This window comes from Chiloscyllium plagiosum, unplaced genomic scaffold (assembly GCF_037043375.1).
Source record: "Chiloscyllium plagiosum isolate Xiang-an unplaced genomic scaffold, Cpla_swu_hap1 HiC_scaffold_12, whole genome shotgun sequence".
Lineage (NCBI taxonomy): Eukaryota > Metazoa > Chordata > Chondrichthyes > Orectolobiformes > Hemiscylliidae > Chiloscyllium > Chiloscyllium plagiosum.
Window position 1 is genome coordinate 103,677,360 of NW_028270150.1, and position 23,351 is coordinate 103,700,710.

General features: G+C 45.9%; 6 non-coding genes across 6 annotated transcripts; all 6 read left to right on the forward strand.

Annotated features, from left to right (window-relative positions):
- Positions 1-740: 740 nt before the first annotated feature.
- trnag-ucc (transfer RNA glycine (anticodon UCC)) lies at positions 741-812 on the forward strand. The gene has a single exon. It is a non-coding gene; the product is annotated as a tRNA-Gly (tRNA).
- A 3,121-nt stretch (positions 813-3,933) lies between these two features.
- trnag-ucc (transfer RNA glycine (anticodon UCC)) lies at positions 3,934-4,005 on the forward strand. The gene has a single exon. It is a non-coding gene; the product is annotated as a tRNA-Gly (tRNA).
- Positions 4,006-7,150: 3,145 nt separating this feature from the next.
- trnag-ucc (transfer RNA glycine (anticodon UCC)) lies at positions 7,151-7,222 on the forward strand. Its single transcript has one exon. It is a non-coding gene; the product is annotated as a tRNA-Gly (tRNA).
- Positions 7,223-10,391: 3,169 nt separating this feature from the next.
- trnag-ucc (transfer RNA glycine (anticodon UCC)) lies at positions 10,392-10,463 on the forward strand. Its single transcript has one exon. It is a non-coding gene; the product is annotated as a tRNA-Gly (tRNA).
- A 3,168-nt stretch (positions 10,464-13,631) lies between these two features.
- Positions 13,632-13,703, forward strand: trnag-ucc (transfer RNA glycine (anticodon UCC)). Its single transcript has one exon. It is a non-coding gene; the product is annotated as a tRNA-Gly (tRNA).
- A 6,423-nt stretch (positions 13,704-20,126) lies between these two features.
- Positions 20,127-20,198, forward strand: trnag-ucc (transfer RNA glycine (anticodon UCC)). The gene has a single exon. It is a non-coding gene; the product is annotated as a tRNA-Gly (tRNA).
- The last annotated feature ends 3,153 nt before the right edge of the window (positions 20,199-23,351 follow it).

Below are 23,351 nucleotides of genomic sequence, written 5' to 3' on the forward strand. Positions count from 1 at the left end.
AAAGCTAGTGCTTCCAATTAAACCTGTTGGACTATAACCTGGTGTTGTGTGATTTTTAACTTTGTATACCCCAGTCCAACACCGGCATCTCCAAATCATGCCCTCCCGTGAAAACCCCTTACTGCTGACTGACACCTCCCCGTCTTCTACAAAGTCAAAGAGAAAACTGCAAATCGATCAACGGGATCGAACTTCAAATTAATACATATTCCTCGAGAGGGTTCTGCTTCCGGAACTGTTACCCGGAATTCCCTCCTCTCCACAATTACTGCAGCATGGCCTCAGTCTAACGGATCCTTTTTTTTTGCCCTTTTGTATTCCTAAAACCCTTTCCAAGTTTTAAAACCCGAAAGAACTGCGGATGCAGTAAGTCCGAACCCAAACCCGAAGTCGGTGGTAAAGCTGTATGAAGAGAAATCAGAGTTCACGGTCCGGTCAGGTGACCCTTTCTGAGAACTTCACAAGTTTTAATTGTGTGATCGTTCCATGGTTGCCCTGGGATTTTCGTGCTATTTTTGTTATTGATTGATTTCAGATGATGAGAAATCCGAAATACTGCTTTGTGTGGATTAAAAAGTGAGGCGGGGCATAATGAGACCTACCCACTCAGTAAATCTCAGTCTTTTATGACTTCTCAATTCTAATATTTCACTGCAAAATTTCCAACAAAACAACATCGAAATTTAGAGTCAAGAACTATTATTGCACATCAGCTGATTTCTAGGCGGCTGCGTGCTGTAGCGATGGTGGTATAGTGGTGAGCATAGCTGCCTTCCAAGCAGTTGACTCGGGTTCGATTCCCGGCCATCGCAAACTGTGAATTTTAAAACCATTCCTAACCAAAAGAGCCGAAAACTTCAGTGGTAATTAAACACGAACATCTGCACATCACACTGAGTCAGCCACACCAACGTTGCCAGACCTCTGGAGTGCAGACACAACTTTGAAGTTGAGGATTAAGGAGTCAAGTCGATCACGATTCACATAAACTGGAGTCATGGCAGAATTCCTTGGTTTTCCATCTTATTTGAAAAGAAATGTTTCCGGATTTCACTCATTTCAACATTACTCTCAGTGTTGTTTGTGAAATACAGCCTAATATCAAGTGAAATGTGGGTGGGCAGTTCACAAATATCCAAACAACGTTATTTCTCATATCGAATCGGTCATGTTATTTTTTTAGGTGCAGGTCAGAAATAGGAGGAATGGAGACCAGCTGCTTTTATATTTCCAGTATGAGAAAATGACTCGATAAAACTCTGAGAGATGATAGAAATGACCACACAGTGAGTGAAAGTTTAATCCAGGATAAAGTTAAAAATCACACAACACCAGGTTACAGTCCAACAGCTTTATTTGGAAGCACTAGTTTTAGGAGTGCTCCGAAAGCTAGTTGGACTATAACCTGGTATTGTGTGATTTTGAACTTTGTCCACCCCAGTCCAACACCGGCTCCTCCACGTCATCACCCGAGATAGTCATCATGGATTTGTTAAGGGAAGGTAGTGTCTGATGAACGTGACTGATTTTCTTTGAAGGATAAAGAATGGATGGAGTGTTTGCGATGTAGATCAACCTGATGATAAGAAGGACCATAAGACACAGTATTTATAGCAAAAGGATTAAAGTATCATGCAGCTGAAATGATGTATTAAACACATTTAGTTTTAGCCTTTCATCTTTTATAATGGGTTTGCTAGTTTCCGTTCTTTAATATGAGAATCTCAGAACCTTTTTAAAGTTACGTTCTCGAGATAACTTCAGATTTTCTAACAAGAGGTGCCATCTCAGCTCAGACAATGCATTAAAGGTGTGAGGTTAAAGTCTGTCTGTGTCCCAAGCTTGAGTCAGACTGGTTCTAACCTCCCAGTCGGAGAACACTTCAGCGGTCTGGGACTTTCTGTCTCGGACCCCTGGGTGACCATCCTCCAAGGCAGACTATGGGACAGGCAACAATGCAAAGTGGCCAAGCAGAGGCTGATAGTCAAGTTCGGTAGCCCTGGGGATGGCTTTAACTGGGACCTTGGGTTCATTTTACACGACACGTGACAACACTGCACTGTATACTATTTCACGTACACGCACAAACACACACACACACACACACAAAAGCACACTCCTACCGACCCACACACTCATGCATACCCTCTCTCAAACACAAGCTCTCTCTCATAAACTCACTCATACACAGCCACTCACGCACCCTCTTATACCCCAGTACACACACACATGCACACACACACTCACACAGACCCGCACATCTCTACATGCACACGCACACAGACACACACACAGCCACAGATACACACACATGCACCCACACACACAGGCACATACACAGTGATTCCGGGTTCTCATGACTCTTAGCTGGAGACTATCATTGCCTGCAGACCCGACCTTCCTCCCCCTACCACACCATGAACGTTAACACTTGGTCATGCCCTTACACCGCCGTCTGTGCCCTCTCTTGACCCCGTCCTTTCCATCTTGCCCACCGCCCCTCCATGCCTGCGCTGGGTTGCTTTGACAAAGTCAATTTCACTTCCTATGTCAATTTCACTTCCAATGTCAATTTCACCGCATCGCGTTTTCTTTTTTCCCCTCACGAACCGGGATCACACTACTCTGAGCTTGCTGACCCATCCACCCCCTCGCTTTGCCCTCCCGGCTAGCGCTTTGTGTTTCGTGGGACCCGCGGGAGTAGCTGCGGAAGCCCTCCTCAATACCTAAGCGGATAACACTGTTCTGCTCGGAGACAGGGAAGTCTGCCGATGCTGGAGCCCGAAACATCGATTTCCCTGCTGCCTGACCTGCTGTGCTTTTCCAGAAACACACTCTCAACACTGTTCTGCCACGACCCTGTCTTGGTTCCACACAATCCCATTTATCATTAAGGCGCCACGGCATCCCAAGGACTTGGGACCGCTGGTAACTAAATTATAACAGCGGCCTCAGCACTCTGCACCCCTTGACCTTGGAAAGCCCATCGTGGTTCAGGTAACCTATCTAGGGCAGGGAGGCTTTTGCGTGCACTGCCTTCCCACATCAGTGGAAGCGACCTTCACTAAACCTCTGCCCATGACTACCCACCTCCTGTGAAGTTCAACATCACACAACACCAGGTTATAGTCCAACAGATTTAATTGGAAGCTCGAGATTTTGGACAACCACCTGATGAAGGAGCAGCGCTCCGAAAGCTAGTGCTTCCAATTAAACCTGTTGGACTATAACCTGGTGTTGTGTGATTTTTAACTTTGTATACCCCAGTCCAACACCGGCATCTCCAAATCATGCCCTCCCGTGAAAACCCCTTACTGCTGACTGACACCTCCCCCTCTTCTACAAAGTCAAAGAGAAAACTGCAAATCGATCAACGGGATCGAACTTCAAATTAATACATATTCCTCGAGAGGGTTCTGCTTCCGGAACTGTTACCCGGAATTCCCTCCTCTCCACAATTACTGCAGCATGGCCTCAGTCTAACGGATCCTTTTTTTTTGCCCTTTTGTTTTCCTAAAACCCTTTCCAAGTTTTAAAACCCGAAAGAACTGCGGATGCAGTAAGTCCGAAACCAAACCCGAAGTCGGTGGTAAAGCTGTATGAAGAGAAATCAGAGTTCACGGTCCGGTCAGGTGAGCCTTTCTGAGAACTTCACAAGTTTTAATTGTGTGATCGTTCCAGGGTTGCCCTGGGATTTTCGTGCTATTTTTGTTATTGATTGATTTCAGATGATGAGAAATCCGAAATACTGCTTTGTGTGTATTAAAAAGTGAGGCGGGGCATAATGAGACCTACCCACTCAGTAAATCTCAGTCTTTTATGACTTCTCAATTCTAATATTTCACTGCAAAATTTCCAACAAAACAACATCGAAATTTAGAGTCAAGAACTATTATTGCACATCAGCTGATTTCTAGGCGGTTGCGTGCTGTAGCGATGGTGGTATAGTGGTGAGCATAGCTGCCTTCCCAGCAGTTGACCCGGGTTCGATTCCCGGCCATCGCAAACTGTGAATTTTAAAACCATTCCTAACCAAAAGAGCCGAAAACTTCAGTGGTGATGAAACACTAACATCTGCACATCACACTGAGTCAGCCACACCAACGTTGCCAGACCTCTGGAGTGCAGACACAACTTTGAAGTTGAGGATGCGCCCAGGAGGATTAAGGAGTCAAGTCGATCACGATTCACATAAACTGGAGTCATAGCAGAATTCCTTGGTTTTCCATCTTATTTGAAAAGAAATGTTTCCGGATTTCACCCATTTCAACATTACTCTCAGTGTTGTTTGTGAAATACAGCCTAATATCAAGTGAAATGTGGGTGGGCAGTTCACAAATATCCAAACAACGTTATTTCTCATATCGAATCGGTCATGTTATTTTTTTAGGTGCAGGTCAGAAATAGGAGGAATGGAGACCAGCTGCTTTTATATTTCCAGTATGAGAAAATGACTCGATAAAACTCTGAGAGATGATAGAAATGACCACACAGTGAGTGAAAGTTTAATCCAGGATAAAGTTAAAAATCACACAACACCAGGTTACAGTCCAACAGCTTTATTTGGAAGCACTAGTTTTAGGAGTGCTCCGAAAGCTAGTTGGACTATAACCTGGTATTGTGTGATTTTGAACTTTGTCCACCCCAGTCCAACACCGGCTCCTCCACGTCATCACCCGAGATAGTCATCATGGATTTGTTAAGGGAAGGTAGTGTCTGATGAACGTGACTGATTTTCTTTGAAGGATAAAGAATGGATGGAGTGTTTGCGATGTAGATCAACCTGATGATAAGAAGGACCATAAGACACAGTATTTATTGCAAAAGGATTAAAGTATCATGCAGCTGAAATGATGTATTAAACACATTTAGTTTTAGCCTTTCATCTTTTATAATGGGTTTGCTAGTTTCCGTTCTTTAATATGAGAATCTCAGAACCTTTTTAAAGTTACGTTCTCGAGATAACTTCAGATTTTCTAACAAGAGGTGCCATCTCAGCTCAGACAATGCATTAAAGGTGTGAGGTTAAAGTCTGTCTGTGTCCCAACCTTGAGTCAGACTGGTTCTAACCTCCCAGTCGGAGAACACTTCAGCAGTCTGGGACTTTCAGTCTCGGACCCCTGGGTGACCATCCTCCAAGGCAGACTATGGGACAGGCAACAATGCAAAGTGGCCAAGCAGAGGCTGATAGTCAAGTTCGGTAGCCATGGGGATGGCTTTCACTGGGACCTTGGGTTCATGTTACACGACACGTGACAACACTGCACTGTATACTATTTCACGTACACGCACAAACACACGCACACACACACACACAAAAGCACACTCCTACCGACCCACACACTCATGCATACCCTCTCTCAAACACAACCTCTCTCTCATAAACTCACTCATACACAGCCACTCACGCACCCTCTTATACCCCAGTACACACACACATGCACACACACACTCACACAGACCCGCACATCTCTACATGCACACGCACACAGACACACACACACACACACAGCCACAGATACACACACATGCACCCACACACACAGGCACATACACAGTGATTCCGGGTTCTCATGACTCTAAGCTGGAGACTATCATTGCCTGCAGACCCGACCTTCCTCCCCCTACCACACCATGAACGTTAACACTTGGTCATGCCCTTACACCGCCGTCTGTGTCCTCTCTTGACCCCGTCCTTTCCATCTTGCCCACCGCCCCTCCATGCCTGCGCTGGGTTGCTTTGACAAAGTCAATTTCACTTCCTATGTCAATTTCACTTCCTATGTCAATTTCACCGCATCGCGTTTTCATTTTTCCCCTCACCGAACCGGGATCACACTACTCTGAGCTTGCTGACCCATCCACCCCCTCGCTTTGCCCTCCCGGCTAGCGCTTTGTGTTTCGTGGGACCCGCGGGAGTAGCTGCGGAAGCCCTCCTCAATACCTAAGCGGATAACACTGTTCTGCTCGGAGACAGGGAAGTCTGCCGATGCTGGAGCCCGAAACATCGATTTCCCTGCTGCCTGACCTGCTGTGCTTTTCCAGCAACACACTCTCAACACTGTTCTGCCACGACCCTGTCTTGGTTCCACACAATCCCATTTATCATTAAGGCGCCAGGCATCCCAAGGACTTGGGACCGCTGGTAACTAAATTATAACAGCGGCCTCAGCACTCTGCACCCCTTGACCTTGGAAAGCCCATCGTGGTTCAGGTAACCTATCTAGGGCAGGGAGGCTTTTGCGTGCACTGCGTTCCCACATCAGTGGAAGCGACCTTCACTAAACCTCTGCCCATGACTACCCCCCTCCTGTGAAGTTCAACATCACACAACACCAGGTTATAGTCCAACAGATTTAATTGGAAGCTCGAGATTTTGGACAACCACCTGATGAAGGAGCAGCGCTCCGAAAGCTAGTGCTTCCAATTAAACCTGTTGGACTATAACCTGGTGTTGTGTGATTTTTAACTTTGTATACCCCAGTCCAACACCGGCATCTCCAAATCATGCCCTCCCGTGAAAACCCGTTACTGCTGACTGACACCTCCCCGTCTTCTACAAAGTCAAAGAGAAAACTGCAAATCGATCAACGGGATCGAACTTCAAATTAATACATATTCCTCGAGAGGGTTCTGCTTCCGGAACTGTTACCCGGAATTCCCTCCTCTCCACAATTACTGCAGCATGGCCTCAGTCTAACGGATCCTTTTTTTTTGCCCTTTTGTTTTCCTAAAACCCTTTCCAAGTTTTAAAACCCGAAAGAACTGCGGATGCAGTAAGTCCGAAACCAAACCCGAAGTCGGTGGTAAAGCTGTATGAAGAGAAATCAGAGTTCACGGTCCGGTCAGGTGAGCCTTTCTGAGAACTTCACAAGTTTTAATTGTGTGATCGTTCCAGGGTTGCCCTGGGATTTTCGTGCTATTTTTGTTATTGATTGATTTCAGATGATGAGAAATCCGAAATACTGCTTTGTGTGTATTAAAAAGTGAGGCGGGGCATAATGAGACCTACCCACTCAGTAAATCTCAGTCTTTTATGACTTCTCAATTCTAATATTTCACTGCAAAATTTCCAACAAAACAACATCGAAATTTAGAGTCAAGAACTATTATTGCACATCAGCTGATTTCTAGGCGGTTGCGTGCTGTAGCGATGGTGGTATAGTGGTGAGCATAGCTGCCTTCCCAGCAGTTGACCCGGGTTCGATTCCCGGCCATCGCAAACTGTGAATTTTAAAACCATTCCTAACCAAAAGAGCCGAAAACTTCAGTGGTGATGAAACACTAACATCTGCACATCACACTGAGTCAGCCACACCAACGTTGCCAGACCTCTGGAGTGCAGACACAACTTTGAAGTTGAGGATGCGCCCAGGAGGATTAAGGAGTCAAGTCGATCACGATTCACATAAACTGGAGTCATAGCAGAATTCCTTGGTTTTCCATCTTATTTGAAAAGAAATGTTTCCGGATTTCACCCATTTCAACATTACTCTCAGTGTTGTTTGTGAAATACAGCCTAATATCAAGTGAAATGTGGGTGGGCAGTTCACAAATATCCAAACAACGTTATTTCTCATATCGAATCGGTCATGTTATTTTTTTAGGTGCAGGTCAGAAATAGGAGGAATGGAGACCAGCTGCTTTTATATTTCCAGTATGAGAAAATGACTCGATAAAACTCTGAGAGATGATAGAAATGACCACACAGTGAGTGAAAGTTTAATCCAGGATAAAGTTAAAAATCACACAACACCAGGTTACAGTCCAACAGCTTTATTTGGAAGCACTAGTTTTAGGAGTGCTCCGAAAGCTAGTTGGACTATAACCTGGTATTGTGTGATTTTGAACTTTGTCCACCCCAGTCCAACACCGGCTCCTCCACGTCATCACCCGAGATAGTCGTCATGGATTTGTTAAGGGAAGGTAGTGTCTGATGAACGTGACTGATTTTCTTTGAAGGATAAAGAATGGATGGAGTGTTTGCGATGTAGATCAACCTGATGATAAGAAGGACCATAAGACACAGTATTTATAGCAAAAGGATTAAAGTATCATGCAGCTGAAATGATGTATTAAACACATTTAGTTTTAGCCTTTCATCTTTTATAATGGGTTTGCTAGTTTCCGTTCTTTAATATGAGAATCTCAGAACCTTTTTAAAGTAACGTTCTCGAGATAACTTCAGATTTTCTAACAAGAGGTGCCATCTCAGCTCAGACAATGCATTAAAGGTGTGAGGTTAAAGTCTGTCTGTGTCCCAAGCTTGAGTCAGACTGGTTCTAACCTCCCAGTCGGAGAACACTTCAGCGGTCTGGGACTTTCTGTCTCGGACCCCTGGGTGACCATCCTCCAAGGCAGACTATGGGACAGGCAACAATGCAAAGTGGCCAAGCAGAGGCTGATAGTCAAGTTCGGTAGCCCTGGGGATGGCTTTAACTGGGACCTTGGGTTCATTTTACACGACACGTGACAACACTGCACTGTATACTATTTCACGTACACGCACAAACACACACACACACACAAAAGCACACTCCTACCGACCCACACACTCATGCATATCCTCTCTCAAACACAAGCTCTCTCTCATAAACTCACTCATACACAGCCACTCACGCACCCTCTTATACCCCAGTACACACACACATGCACACACACACACACATGCATACACACACACTCTCACAGACCCGCACATCTCTACATGCACACGCACACAGTCACACACACACACACACACACACACACAGCCACAGATACACACACATGCACCCACACACACAGGCACATACACAGTGATTCCGGGTTCTCATGACTCTAAGCTGGAGACTATCATTGCCTGCAGACCCGACCTTCCTCCCCCTACCACACCATGAACGTTAACACTTGGTCATGCCCTTACACCGCCGTCTGTGCCCTCTCTTGACCCCGTCCTTTCCATCTTGCCCACCGCCCCTCCATGCCTGCGCTGGGTTGCTTTGACAAAGTCAATTTCACTTCCTATGTCAATTTCACTTCCAATGTCAATTTCACCGCATCGCGTTTTCTTTTTTCCCCTCACGAACCGGGATCACACTACTCTGAGCTTGCTGACCCATCCACCCCCTCGCTTTGCCCTCCCGGCTAGCGCTTTGTGTTTCGTGGGACCCGCGGGAGTAGCTGCGGAAGCCCTCCTCAATACCTAAGCGGATAACACTGTTCTGCTCGGAGACAGGGAAGTCTGCCGATGCTGGAGCCCGAAACATCGATTTCCCTGCTGCCTGACCTGCTGTGCTTTTCCAGAAACACACTCTCAACACTGTTCTGCCACGACCCTGTCTTGGTTCCACACAATCCCATTTATCATTAAGGCGCCACGGCATCCCAAGGACTTGGGACCGCTGGTAACTAAATTATAACAGCGGCCTCAGCACTCTGCACCCCTTGACCTTGGAAAGCCCATCGTGGTTCAGGTAACCTATCTAGGGCAGGGAGGCTTTTGCGTGCACTGCCTTCCCACATCAGTGGAAGCGACCTTCACTAAACCTCTGCCCATGACTACCCCGCTCCTGTGAAGTTCAACATCACACAACACCAGGTTATCGTCCAACAGATTTAATTGGAAGCTCGAGATTTTGGACAACCACCTGATGAAGGAGCAGCGCTCCGAAAGCTAGTGCTTCCAATTAAACCTGTTGGACTATAACCTGGTGTTGTGTGATTTTTAACTTTGTATACCCCAGTCCAACACCGGCATCTCCAAATCATGCCCTCCCGTGAAAACCCCTTACTGCTGACTGACACCTCCCCCTCTTCTACAAAGTCAAAGAGAAAACTGCAAATCGATCAACGGGATCGAACTTCAAATTAATACATATTCCTCGAGAGGGTTCTGCTTCCGGAACTGTTACCCGGAATTCCCTCCTCTCCACAATTACTGCAGCATGGCCTCAGTCTCACGGATCCTTTTTTTTTGCCCTTTTGTATTCCTAAAACACTTTCCAAGTTTTAAAACCCGAAAGAACTGCGGATGCAGTAAGTCCGAACCCAAACCCGAAGTCGGTGGTAAAGCTGTATGAAGAGAAATCAGAGTTCACGGTCCGGTCAGGTGACCCTTTCTGAGAACTTCACAAGTTTTAATTGTGTGATCGTTCCAGGGTTGCCCTGGGATTTTCGTGCTATTTTTGTTATTGATTGATTTCAGATGATGAGAAATCCGAAATACTGCTTTGTGTGTATTAAAAAGTGAGGCGGGGCATAATGAGACCTACCCACTCAGTAAATCTCAGTCTTTTATGACTTCTCAATTCTAATATTTCACTGCAAAATTTCCAACAAAACAACATCGAAATTTAGAGTCAAGAACTATTATTGCACATCAGCTGATTTCTAGGCGGCTGCGTGCTGTAGCGATGGTGGTGTAGTGGTGAGCATAGCTGCCTTCCAAGCATTTGACCCGGGTTCGATTCCCGGCCATCGCAAACTGTGAATTTTAAAACCATTCCTAACCAAAAGAGCCGAAAACTTCAGTGGTAATTAAACACGAACATCTGCACATCACACTGAGTCAGCCACACCAACGTTTCCAGACCTCTGGAGTGCAGACACAACTTTGAAGTTGAGGATGCGCCCAGGAGGATTAAGGAGTCAAGTCGATCACGATTCACATAAACTGGAGTCATGGCAGAATTCCTTGGTTTTCCATCTTATTTGAAAAGAAATGTTTCCGGATTTCACTCATTTCAACATTACTCTCAGTGTTGTTTGTGAAATACAGCCTAATATCAAGTGAAATGTGGGTGGGCAGTTCACAAATATCCAAACAACGTTATTTCTCATATCGAATCGGTCATGTTATTTTTTTAGGTGCAGGTCAGAAATAGGAGGAATGGAGACCAGCTGCTTTTATATTTCCAGTATGAGAAAATGACTCGATAAAACTCTGAGAGATGATAGAAATGACCACACAGTGAGTGAAAGTTTAATCCAGGATAAAGTTAAAAATCACACAACACCAGGTTACAGTCCAACAGCTTTATTTGGAAGCACTAGTTTTAGGAGTGCTCCGAAAGCTAGTTGGACTATAACCTGGTATTGTGTGATTTTGAACTTTGTCCACCCCAGTCCAACACCGGCTCCTCCACGTCATCACCCGAGATAGTCGTCATGGATTTGTTAAGGGAAGGTAGTGTCTGATGAACGTGACTGATTTTCTTTGAAGGATAAAGAATGGATGGAGTGTTTGCGATGTAGATCAACCTGATGATAAGAAGGACCATAAGACACAGTATTTATAGCAAAAGGATTAAAGTATCATGCAGCTGAAATGATGTATTAAACACATTTAGTTTTAGCCTTTCATCTTTTATAATGGGTTTGCTAGTTTCCGTTCTTTAATATGAGAATCTCAGAACCTTTTTAAAGTTACGTTCTCGAGATAACTTCAGATTTTCTAACAAGAGGTGCCATCTCAGCTCAGACAATGCATTAAAGGTGTGAGGTTAAAGTCTGTCTGTGTCCCAAGCTTGAGTCAGACTGGTTCTAACCTCCCAGTCGGAGAACACTTCAGCGGTCTGGGACTTTCTGTCTCGGACCCCTGGGTGACCATCCTCCAAGGCAGACTATGGGACAGGCAACAATGCAAAGTGGCCAAGCAGAGGCTGATAGTCAAGTTCGGTAGCCATGGGGATGGCTTTAACTGGGACCTTGGGTTCATGTTACACGACACGTGACAACACTGCACTGTATACTATTTCACGTACACGCACAAACACACACACACACACAAAAGCACACTCCTACCGACCCACACACTCATGCATATCCTCTCTCAAACACAAGCTCTCTCTCATAAACTCACTCATACACAGCCACTCACGCACCCTCTTATACCCCAGTACACACACACATGCACACACACACACACATGCATACACACACACTCTCACAGACCCGCACATCTCTACATGCACACGCACACAGTCACACACACACACACACACACACACACAGCCACAGATACACACACATGCACCCACACACACAGGCACATACACAGTGATTCCGGGTTCTCATGACTCTAAGCTGGAGACTATCATTGCCTGCAGACCCGACCTTCCTCCCCCTACCACACCACGAACGTTAACACTTGGTCATGCCCTTACACCGCCGTCTGTGCCCTCTCTTGACCCCGTCCTTTCCATCTTGCCCACCGCCCCTCCATGCCTGCGCTGGGTTGCTTTGACAAAGTCAATTTCACTTCCTATGTCAATTTCACTTCCAATGTCAATTTCACCGCATCGCGTTTTCTTTTTTCCCCTCACGAACCGGGATCACACTACTCTGAGCTTGCTGACCCATCCACCCCCTCGCTTTGCCCTCCCGGCTAGCGCTTTGTGTTTCGTGGGACCCGCGGGAGTAGCTGCGGAAGCCCTCCTCAATACCTAAGCGGATAACACTGTTCTGCTCGGAGACAGGGAAGTCTGCCGATGCTGGAGCCCGAAACATCGATTTCCCTGCTGCCTGACCTGCTGTGCTTTTCCAGCAACACACTCTCAACACTGTTCTGCCACGACCCTGTCTTGGTTCCACACAATCCCATTTATCATTAAGGCGCCAGGCATCCCAAGGACTTGGGACCGCTGGTAACTAAATTATAACAGCGGCCTCAGCACTCTGCACCCCTTGACCTTGGAAAGCCCATCGTGGTTCAGGTAACCTATCTAGGGCAGGGAGGCTTTTGCGTGCACTGCCTTCCCACATCAGTGGAAGCGACCTTCACTAAACCTCTGCCCATGACTACCCCCCTCCTGTGAAGTTCAACATCACACAACACCAGGTTATAGTCCAACAGATTTAATTGGAAGCTCGAGATTTTGGACAACCACCTGATGAAGGAGCAGCGCTCCGAAAGCTAGTGCTTCCAATTAAACCTGTTGGACTATAACCTGGTGTTGTGTGATTTTTAACTTTGTATACCCCAGTCCAACACCGGCATCTCCAAATCATGCCCTCCCGTGAAAACCCCTTACTGCTGACTGACACCTCCCCCTCTTCTACAAAGTCAAAGAGAAAACTGCAAATCGATCAACGGGATCGAACTTCAAATTAATACATATTCCTCGAGAGGGTTCTGCTTCCGGAACTGTTACCCGGAATTCCCTCCTCTCCACAATTACTGCAGCATGGCCTCAGTCTCACGGATCCTTTTTTTTTGCCCTTTTGTATTCCTAAAACACTTTCCAAGTTTTAAAACCCGAAAGAACTGCGGATGCAGTAAGTCCGAACCCAAACCCGAAGTCGGTGGTAAAGCTGTATGAAGAGAAATCAGAGTTCACGGTCCGGTCAGGTGACCCTTTCTGAGAACTTCACAAGTTTTAATTGTGTGATCGTTCCAGGGTTGCCCTGGGATTTTCGTGCTATTTTTGTTATTGATTGATTTCAGATGATGAGAAATCCGAAATACTGCTTTGTGTGTATTAAAAAGTGAGGCGGGGCATAATGAGACCTACCCACTCAGTAAATCTCAGTCTTTTATGACTTCTCAATTCTAATATTTCACTGCAAAATTTCCAACAAAACAACATCGAAATTTAGAGTCAAGAACTATTATTGCACATCAGCTGATTTCTAGGCGGCTGCGTGCTGTAGCGATGGTGGTATAGTGGTGAGCATAGCTGCCTTCCAAGCAGTTGACCCGGGTTCGATTCCCGGCCATCGCAAACTGTGAATTTTAAAACCATTCCTAACCAAAAGAGCCGTAAACTTCAGTGGTAATGAAACACTAACATCTGCACATCACACTGAGTCAGCCACACCAACGTTGCCAGACCTCTGGAGTGCAGACACAACTTTGAAGTTGAGGATGCGCCCAGGAGGATTAAGGAGTCAAGTCGATCACGATTCACATAAACTGGAGTCATGGCAGAATTCCTTGGTTTTCCATCTTATTTGAAAAGAAATGTTTCCGGATTTCACTCATTTCAACATTACTCTCAGTGTTGTTTGTGAAATACAGCCTAATATCAAGTGAAATGTGGGTGGGCAGTTCACAAATATCCAAACAACGTTATTTCTCATATCGAATCGGTCATGTTATTTTTTTAGGTGCAGGTCAGAAATAGGAGGAATGGAGACCAGCTGCTTTTATATTTCCAGTATGAGAAAATGACTCGATAAAACTCTGAGAGATGATAGAAATGACCACACAGTGAGTGAAAGTTTAATCCAGGATAAAGTTAAAAATCACACAACACCAGGTTACAGTCCAACAGCTTTATTTGGAAGCACTAGTTTTAGGAGTGCTCCGAAAGCTAGTTGGACTATAACCTGGTATTGTGTGATTTTGAACTTTGTCCACCCCAGTCCAACACCGGCTCCTCCACGTCATCACCCGAGATAGTCGTCATGGATTTGTTAAGGGAAGGTAGTGTCTGATGAACGTGACTGATTTTCTTTGAAGGATAAAGAATGGATGGAGTGTTTGCGATGTAGATCAACCTGATGATAAGAAGGACCATAAGACACAGTATTTATAGCAAAAGGATTAAAGTATCATGCAGCTGAAATGATGTATTAAACACATTTAGTTTTAGCCTTTCATCTTTTATAATGGGTTTGCTAGTTTCCGTTCTTTAATATGAGAATCTCAGAACCTTTTTAAAGTTACGTTCTCGAGATAACTTCAGATTTTCTAACAAGAGGTGCCATCTCAGCTCAGACAATGCATTAAAGGTGTGAGGTTAAAGTCTGTCTGTGTCCCAATCTTGAGTCAGACTGGTTCTAACCTCCCAGTCGGAGAACACTTCAGCGGTCTGGGACTTTCTGTCTCGGACCCCTGGGTGACCATCCTCCAAGGCAGACTATGGGACAGGCAACAATGCAAAGTGGCCAAGCAGAGGCTGATAGTCAAGTTCGGTAGCCATGGGGATGGCTTTAACTGGGACCTTGGGTTCATGTTACACGACACGTGACAACACTGCACTGTATACTATTTCACGTACACGCACAAACACACGCACACACACACACACAAAAGCACACTCCTACCGACCCACACACTCATGCATACCCTCTCTCAAACACAAGCTCTCTCTCATAAACTCACTCATACACAGCCACTCACGCACCCTCTTATACCCCAGTACACACACACATGCACACACACACACACATGCATACACACACACTCTCACAGACCCGCACATCTCTACATGCACACGCACACAGACACACACACACACACACACACAGCCACAGATACACACACATGCACCCACACACACAGGCACATACACAGTGATTCCGGGTTCTCATGACTCTAAGCTGGAGACTACCATTGCCTGCAGACCCGACCTTCCTCCCCCTACCACACCATGAACGTTAACACTTGGTCATGCCCTTACACCGCCGTCTGTGCCCTCTCTTGACCCCGTCCTTTCCATCTTGACCACCGCCCCTCCATGCCTGCGGTGGGTTGCTTTGACAAAATCAATTTCACTTCCTTTGTCAATTTCACTTCCTATGTCAATTTCACCGCATCGCGTTTTCTTTTTTCCCCTCACGAACCGGGATCACACTACTCTGAGCTTGCTGACCCATCCACCCCCTCGCTTTGCCCTCCCGGCTAGCGCTTTGTGTTTCGTGGGACCCGCTGGAGTAGCTGCGGAAGCCCTCCTCAATACCTAAGCGGATAACACTGTTCTGCTCGGAGACAGGGAAGTCTGCCGATGCTGGAGCCCGAAACATCGATTTCCCTGCTGCCTGACCTGCTGTGCTTTTCCAGCAACACACTCTCAACACTGTTCTGCCACGACCCTGTCTTGGTTCCACACAATCCCATTTATCATTAAGGCGCCAGGCATCCCAAGGACTTGGGACCGCTGGTAACTAAATTATAACAGCGGCCTCAGCACTCTGCACCCCTTGACCTTGGAAAGCCCATCGTGGTTCAGGTAACCTATCTAGGGCAGGGAGGCTTTTGCGTGCACTGCGTTCCCACATCAGTGGAAGCGACCTTCACTAAACCTCTGCCCATGACTACCCCCCTCCTGTGAAGTTCAACATCACACAACACCAAGTTATAGTCCAACAGATTTAATTGGAAGCTCGAGATTTTGGACAACCACCTGATGAAGGAGCAGCGCTCCGAAAGCTAGTGCTTCCAATTAAACCTGTTGGACTATAACCTGGTGTTGTGTGATTTTTAACTTTGTATTCCCCAGTCCAACACTGGCATCTCCAAATCATGCCCTCCCGTGAAAACCCCTTACTGCTGACTGACACCTCCCCCTCTTCTACAAAGTCAAAGAGAAAACTGCAAATCGATCAACGGGATCGAACTTCAAATTAATACATATTCCTCGAGAGGGTTCTGCTTCCGGAACTGTTACCCGGAATTCCCTCCTCTCCACAATTACTGCAGCATGGCCTCAGTCTCACGGATCCTTTTTTTTTTGCCCTTTTGTATTCCAAAAACCCTTTCCAAGTTTTAAAACCCGAAAGAACTGCGGATGCAGTAAGTCCGAACCCAAACCCGAAGTCGGTGGTAAAGCTGTATGAAGAGAAATCAGAGTTCACGGTCCGGTCAGGTGAGCCTTTCTGAGAACTTCACAAGTTTTAATTGAGTGATCGTTCCAGGGTTGCCCTGGGATTTTCGTGCTATTTTTGTTATTGATTGATTTCAGATGATGAGAAATCCGAAATACTGCTTTGTGTGTATTAAAAAGTGAGGCGGGGCATAATGAGACCTACCCACTCAGTAAATCTCAGTCTTTTATGACTTCTCAATTCTAATATTTCACTGCAAAATTTCCAACAAAACAACATCGAAATTTAGAGTCAAGAACTATTATTGCACATCAGCTGATTTCTAGGCGGCTGTGTGCTGTAGCGATGGTGGTATTATGGTGAGCATAGCTGCCTTCTAAGCACTTGACCCGGGTTCGATTCCCGGCCATCGCAAACTGTGAATTTTAAAACCATTCCTAACCAAAAGAGCCGAAAACTTCAGTGGTAATTAAACACTAACATCTGCACATCACACTGAGTCAGCCACACCAACGTTGCCAGACCTCTGGAGTGCAGACACAACTTTGAAGTTGAGGATGCGCCCAGGAGGATTAAGGAGTCAAGTCGATCACGATTCACATAAACTGGAGTCATGGCAGAATTCCTTGGTTTTCCATTTTATTTGAAAAGAAATGTTTCCGGATTTCACTCATTTCAACAATACTCTCAGTGTTGTTTGTGAAATACAGCCTAATATCAAGTGAAATGTGGGTGGGCAGTTCACAAATATCCAAACAACGTTATTTCTCATATCGAATCGGTCATGTTATTTTTTTAGGTGCAGGTCAGAAATAGGAGGAATGGAGACCAGCTGCTTTTATATTTCCAGTATGAGAAAATGACTCGATAAAACTCTGAGAGATGATAGAAATGACCACACAGTGAGTGAAAGTTTAATCCAGGATAAAGTTAAAAATCACACAACACCAGGTTACAGTCCAACAGCTTTATTTGGAAGCACTAGTTTTAGGAGTGCTCCGAAAGCTAGTTGGACTATAACCTGGTATTGTGTGATTTTGAACTTTGTCCACCCCAGTCCAACACCGGCTCCTCCATGTCATCACCCGAGATAGTCATCATGGATTTGTTAAGGGAAGGTAGTGTCTGATGAACGTGACTGATTTTCTTTGAAGGATAAAGAATGGATGGAGTGTTTGCGATGTAGATCAACCTGATGATAAGAAGAACCATAAGACACAGTATTTATAGCAAAAGGATTAAAGTATCATGCAGCTGAAATGATGTATTAAACACATTTAGTTTTAGCCTTTCATCTTTTATAATGGGTTTGCTAGTTTCCGTTCTTTAATATGAGAATCTCAGAACCTTTTTAAAGTTACGTTCTCGAGATAACTTCAGATTTTCTAACAAGAGGTGCCATCTCAGCTCAGACAATGCATTAAAGGTGTGAGGTTAAAGTCTGTCTGTGTCCCAATCTTGAGTCAGACTGGTTCTAACCTCCCAGTCGGAGAACACTTCAGCGGTCTGGGACTTTCAGTCTCGGACCCCTGGGTGACCATCCTCCAAGGCAGACTATGGGACAGGCAACAATGCAAAGTGGCCAAGCAGAGGCTGATAGTCAAGTTCGGTAGCCATGGGGATGGCTTTAACTGGGACCTTGGGTTCATGTTACACGACACGTGACAACACTGCACTGTATACTATTTCACGTACACGCACAAACACACACACACACACAATAGCACACTCCTACCGACCCACACACTCATGCATACCCTCTCTCAAACACAAGCTCTCTCTCATAAACTCACTCATACACAGCCACTCACGCACCCTCTTATACCCCAGTACACACACACATGCACACACACACACACATGCATACACACACACTCTCACAGACCCGCACATCTCTACATGCACACGCACACAGACACACACACACACACACACACACAGCCACAGATACACACACATGCACCCACACACACAGGCACATACACAGTGATTCCGGGTTCTCATGACTGTAAGCTGGAGACTACCATTGCCTGCAGACCCGACCTTCCTCCCCCTACCACACCATGAACGTTAACACTTGGTCATGCCCTTACACCGCCGTCTGTGCCCTCTCTTGACCCCGTCCTTTCCATCTTGCCCACCGCCCCTCCATGCCTGCGCTGGGTTGCTTTGACAAAGTCAATTTCACTTCCTATGTCAATTTCACTTCCTATGTCAATTTCACTTCCTATGTCAATTTCACCGCATCGCGTTTTCTTTTTTCCCCTCACGAACCGGGATCACACTACTCTGAGCTTGCTGACCCATCCACCCCCTCGCTTTGCCCTCCCGGCTAGCGCTTTGTGTTTCGTGGGACCCGCGGGAGTAGCTGCGGAAGCCCTCCTCAATACCTAAGCGGATAACACTGTTCTGCTCGGAGACAGGGAAGTCTGCCGATGCTGGAGCCCGAAACATCGATTTCCCTGCTGCCTGACCTGCTGTGCTTTTCCAGCAACACACTCTCAACACTGTTCTGCCACGACCCTGTCTTGGTTACACACAATCCCATTTATCATTAAGGCGCCAGGCATCCCAAGGACTTGGGACCGCTGGTAACTAAATTATAACAGCGGCCTCAGCACTCTGCACCCCTTGACCTTGGAAAGCCCATCGTGGTTCAGGTAACCTATCTAGGGCAGGGAGGCTTTTGCGTGCACTGCCTTCCCACATCAGTGGAAGCGACCTTCACTAAACCTCTGCCCATGACTACCCCCCTCCTGTGAAGTTCAACATCACACAACACCAGGTTATAGTCCAACAGATTTAATTGGAAGCTCGAGATTTTGGACAACCACCTGATGAAGGAGCAGCGCTCCGAAAGCTAGTGCTTCCAATTAAACCTGTTGGACTATAACCTGGTGTTGTGTGATTTTTAACTTTGTATACCCCAGTCCAACACCGGCATCTCCAAATCATGCCCTCCCGTGAAAACCCCTTACTGCTGACTGACACCTCCCCCTCTTCTACAAAGTCAAAGAGAAAACTGCAAATCGATCAACGGGATCGAACTTCAAATTAATACATATTCCTCGAGAGGGTTCTGCTTCCGGAACTGTTACCCGGAATTCCCTCCTCTCCACAATTACTGCAGCATGGCCTCAGTCTCACGGATCCTTTTTTTTTGCCCTTTTGTATTCCTAAAACACTTTCCAAGTTTTAAAACCCGAAAGAACTGCGGATGCAGTAAGTCCGAACCCAAACCCGAAGTCGGTGGTAAAGCTGTATGAAGAGAAATCAGAGTTCACGGTCCGGTCAGGTGACCCTTTCTGAGAACTTCACAAGTTTTAATTGTGTGATCGTTCCAGGGTTGCCCTGGGATTTTCGTGCTATTTTTGTTATTGATTGATTTCAGATGATGAGAAATCCGAAATACTGCTTTGTGTGTATTAAAAAGTGAGGCGGGGCATAATGAGACCTACCCACTCAGTAAATCTCAGTCTTTTATGACTTCTCAATTCTAATATTTCACTGCAAAATTTCCAACAAAACAACATCGAAATTTAGAGTCAAGAACTATTATTGCACATCAGCTGATTTCTAGGCGGCTGCGTGCTGTAGCGATGGTGGTATAGTGGTGAGCGTAGCTGCCTTCCAAGCAGTTGACCCGGGTTCGATTCCCGGCCATCGCAAACTGTGAATTTTAAAACCATTCCTAACCAAAAGAGCCGTAAACTTCAGTGGTAATGAAACACTAACATCTGCACATCACACTGAGTCAGCCACACCAACGTTGCCAGACCTCTGGAGTGCAGACACAACTTTGAAGTTGAGGATGCGCCCAGGAGGATTAAGGAGTCAAGTCGATCACGATTCACATAAACTGGAGTCATGGCAGAATTCCTTGGTTTTCCATCTTATTTGAAAAGAAATGTTTCCGGATTTCACTCATTTCAACATTACTCTCAGTGTTGTTTGTGAAATACAGCCTAATATCAAGTGAAATGTGGGTGGGCAGTTCACAAATATCCAAACAACGTTATTTCTCATATCGAATCGGTCATGTTATTTTTTTAGGTGCAGGTCAGAAATAGGAGGAATGGAGACCAGCTGCTTTTATATTTCCAGTATGAGAAAATGACTCGATAAAACTCTGAGAGATGATAGAAATGACCACACAGTGAGTGAAAGTTTAATCCAGGATAAAGTTAAAATTACACAACACCAGGTTACAGTCCAACAGCTTTATTTGGAAGCACTAGTTTTAGGAGTGCTCCGAAAGCTAGTTGGACTATAACCTGGTATTGTGTGATTTTGAACTTTGTCCACCCCAGTCCAACACCGGCTCCTCCACGTCATCACCCGAGATAGTCGTCATGGATTTGTTAAGGGAAGGTAGTGTCTGATGAACGTGACTGATTTTCTTTGAAGGATAAAGAATGGATGGAGTGTTTGCGATGTAGATCAACCTGATGATAAGAAGGACCATAAGACACAGTATTTATAGCAAAAGGATTAAAGTATCATGCAGCTGAAATGATGTATTAAACACATTTAGTTTTAGCCTTTCATCTTTTATAATGGGTTTGCTAGTTTCCGTTCTTTAATATGAGAATCTCAGAACCTTTTTAAAGTTACGTTCTCGAGATAACTTCAGATTTTCTAACAAGAGGTGCCATCTCAGCTCAGACAATGCATTAAAGGTGTGAGGTTAAAGTCTGTCTGTGTCCCAATCTTGAGTCAGACTGGTTCTAACCTCCCAGTCGGAGAACACTTCAGCGGTCTGGGACTTTCTGTCTCGGACCCCTGGGTGACCATCCTCCAAGGCAGACTATGGGACAGGCAACAATGCAAAGTGGCCAAGCAGAGGCTGATAGTCAAGTTCGGTAGCCATGGGGATGGCTTTAACTGGGACCTTGGGTTCATGTTACACGACACGTGACAACACTGCACTGTATACTATTTCACGTACACGCACAAACACACGCACACACACACACACAAAAGCACACTCCTACCGACCCACACACTCATGCATACCCTCTCTCAAACACAAGCTCTCTCTCATAAACTCACTCATACACAGCCACTCACGCACCCTCTTATACCCCAGTACACACACACATGCACACACACACACACATGCATACACACACACTCTCACAGACCCGCACATCTCTACATGCACACGCACACAGACACACACACACACAGACACACACACACACACAGCCACAGATACACACACATGCACCCACACACACAGGCACATACACAGTGATTCCGGGTTCTCATGACTCTAAGCTGGAGACTACCATTGCCTGCAGACCCGACCTTCCTCCCCCTACCACACCATGAACGTTAACACTTGGTCATGCCCTTACACCGCCGTCTGTGCCCTCTCTTGACCCCGTCCTTTCCATCTTGCCCACCGCCCCTCCATGCCTGCGGTGGGTTGCTTTGACAAAATCAATTTCACTTCCTTTGTCAATTTCACTTCCTATGTCAATTTCACCGCATCGCGTTTTCTTTTTTCCCCTCACGAACCGGGATCACACTACTCTGAGCTTGCTGACCCATCCACCCCCTCGCTTTGCCCTCCCCGCTAGCGCTTTGTGTTTCGTGGGACCCGCTGGAGTAGCTGCGGAAGCCCTCCTCAATACCTAAGCGGATAACACTGTTCTGCTCGGAGACAGGGAAGTCTGCCGATGCTGGAGCCCGAAACATCGATTTCCCTGCTGCCTGACCTGCTGTGCTTTTCCAGCAACACACTCTCAACACTGTTCTGCCACGACCCTGTCTTGGTTTCACACAATCCCATTTATCATTAAGGCGCCAGGCATCCCAAGGACTTGGGACCGCTGGTAACTAAATTATAACAGCGGCCTCAGCACTCTGCACCCCTTGACCTTGGAAAGCCCATCGTGGTTCAGGTAACCTATCTAGGGCAGGGAGGCTTTTGCGTGCACTGCGTTCCCACATCAGTGGAAGCGACCTTCACTAAACCTCTGCCCATGACTACCCCCCTCCTGTGAAGTTCAACATCACACAACACCAAGTTATAGTCCAACAGATTTAATTGGAAGCTCGAGATTTTGGACAACCACCTGATGAAGGAGCAGCGCTCCGAAAGCTAGTGCTTCCAATTAAACCTGTTGGACTATAACCTGGTGTTGTGTGATTTTTAACTTTGTATTCCCCAGTCCAACACTGGCATCTCCAAATCATGCCCTCCCGTGAAAACCCCTTACTGCTGACTGACACCTCCCCCTCTTCTACAAAGTCAAAGAGAAAACTGCAAATCGATCAACGGGATCGAACTTCAAATTAATACATATTCCTCGAGAGGGTTCTGCTTCCGGAACTGTTACCCGGAATTCCCTCCTCTCCACAATTACTGCAGCATGGCCTCAGTCTCACGGATCCTTTTTTTTTTGCCCTTTTGTATTCCAAAAACCCTTTCCAAGTTTTAAAACCCGAAAGAACTGCGGATGCAGTAAGTCCGAACCCAAACCCGAAGTCGGTGGTAAAGCTGTATGAAGAGAAATCAGAGTTCACGGTCCGGTCAGGTGAGCCTTTCTGAGAACTTCACAAGTTTTAATTGAGTGATCGTTCCAGGGTTGCCCTGGGATTTTCGTGCTATTTTTGTTATTGATTGATTTCAGATGATGAGAAATCCGAAATACTGCTTTGTGTGTATTAAAAAGTGAGGCGGGGCATAATGAGACCTACCCACTCAGTAAATCTCAGTCTTTTATGACTTCTCAATTCTAATATTTCACTGCAAAATTTCCAACAAAACAACATCGAAATTTAGAGTCAAGAACTATTATTGCACATCAGCT